This window comes from Limulus polyphemus, unplaced genomic scaffold (assembly GCF_000517525.1).
Source record: "Limulus polyphemus unplaced genomic scaffold, Limulus_polyphemus-2.1.2 Scaffold1424, whole genome shotgun sequence".
In the NCBI taxonomy this organism is placed as follows: domain Eukaryota; kingdom Metazoa; phylum Arthropoda; class Merostomata; order Xiphosura; family Limulidae; genus Limulus; species Limulus polyphemus.
This window is the reverse complement of record NW_013667034.1, coordinates 74,403-76,503: the sequence shown is the minus strand read 5'-3', so window position 1 is coordinate 76,503 and position 2,101 is coordinate 74,403.

The window sequence follows — 2,101 nt, the reverse complement described above, 5'->3', positions numbered from 1 at the left end:
CATGCATCACCTTACATTTTGGATAGTTAAACATCATCTGCCAAGTATTGGCCCAATGCATCAAATGAGCTAAATCTCCCTGTAAGTCTGCAGCATCTTTGATACAGTTAGCCACACCAAAAATCTTAATGTCATCTGCAAACTTCAAAATTTTGTTAGTCATTCCAGAGTCAAACAGCAGAGGAACCAGCACAGAGACCTGAGGCACACTGCTTGTAACTGTGATCCAGTCAGATCTAACTCCATTTATTACTACTCTGCTTTCTACTCTCCAGCCAGTTTTCTATCCAATTTAATAACATTTCCCCCACACCCACAGTTTTCGTTTTTGTAAGAAGTCTTTTGTGAGGCACTTTATCAAACACTTTCTGAAAATCAAGTTAAACCAAGTCCACAGTATTTCCCTCTTCAACTCTTGCACTAACATCCTCAAAGACTGTCAGAATATTTGTTACACAAGACTTTCCCTTAGTGAAACCATGCTGGCTTTTTGACACTATATCAAACTGCTTTAAGTGACTGTGCAATGCATCTCTAATCACACTCTCCAAAATCTTTCCAACTACTGATGTAAGACTAATTGGTCTATAATTGCCTGGACAATGTTTACCACCTTCTTTAAATATTGGACTAACATTAGCCAACTTCCAATCTTCTAAATACTCTTTCACTACTCAATGACCTATACAAAATATTAGCTAGCAGTTTACAAAAAAATCTTTAAGTTCCTTTAAAACTCTATGATAAGAGTTGTGTGGTCCAGGGGATTTATCAATTTTTAGATTTCCCAATTTTTTTCTTACAATTTCAGAACTTAAAATGATATCTTTTACATCAATATTTTCCCCATACATTAAGTACTCTGGTTGAGGCATAATACTTGTACCTTCGTAAAAACTGAAGAGATCATATAATTTAATAAGTTTACCATCTCATAATCTTCCAAGAAGCTCAGTCTCCATCCTAATGATTTGCTTACCCATCATATATCTAAAGAATTCCTTACTGTTTGATTTAACTCTCTCAGCCAACCCTCTCTCATATACAGTTTTTGCCCATTTAACTTCCTTTTTAACCAGCTCTCTCGATTTCCTATAGTCCTCCAAGTCCTTATTATTTCCAGAAAGTTTAAATCTCTTGAATTTATTACGTTTATCCCTAATATGATCTCTTAAACCTTTACTAAACTATACTGGCTTATTCTGCTCCATTGCCCTTTATTTTCTGTAGGATGTATGTATGTTCTGTATGCTTATCAATTTTTCCCTAAATGCTTTCCACATCTATTCAAGATCCACTCCCAACTCTTTAGTCTAATATACAGAAGCCATATCATGTCTCTTTTCCCAAAATTGGCTTTCCTGAAATTTCGAATAAGGGTACTATTCTTCTTCAATTCTACATGTAGTAAAATCCCACACCAAATAGTGCAATAGTTGCTTGTACTTAAATGCTCACCAACCACAACTTTGTCTGTCATATTCACATCAGATGTTAATATTAAATCTTATATAGCTTCCTCTCTTGTAGGTTTCATCACCAGTTGGATTATAAAACTATCCTGAACAATTTCCAAAAACCTATCCCCTTCACTGTCAGACTTAAAAACTTTCCCAATCAATACCCCTGAAATTAAAATCTCCCATAATAAAACATCTTTTTCAGCTACAATTCTGATCTCATTATACAATTTATCATTAACTTCCACATTCTGACCTAGTGGTCTAAATCAAATTCCAATTACAGGACTTTTCCCTTTATATCCACAAATACTAAACCCAAACTGATTCAACCTCAGTACTATTTTCTTTAATATGCTCTAACTCAACAGGATGCAATTCAATCCTCAAATGTAAAGCTACTCCTCCCCCTTTTTACAGTACTCTAGTAAATAATCTATAGTCTGGTATTTCAAATAACATTTCTCTATCAAAATTGTTTAAGTCTCAATGATATCCATATATCAAAATCTTCAGTTTGCACAACTGCATTGAACTCATCAATTTTATTTCTAATACTCCTAGCATTAGAATAGTAACAATTCTTCATAGATTTTAAAATACTGTTGCGTCAGCGGAGGTCACGTGACTAGTATCACGCC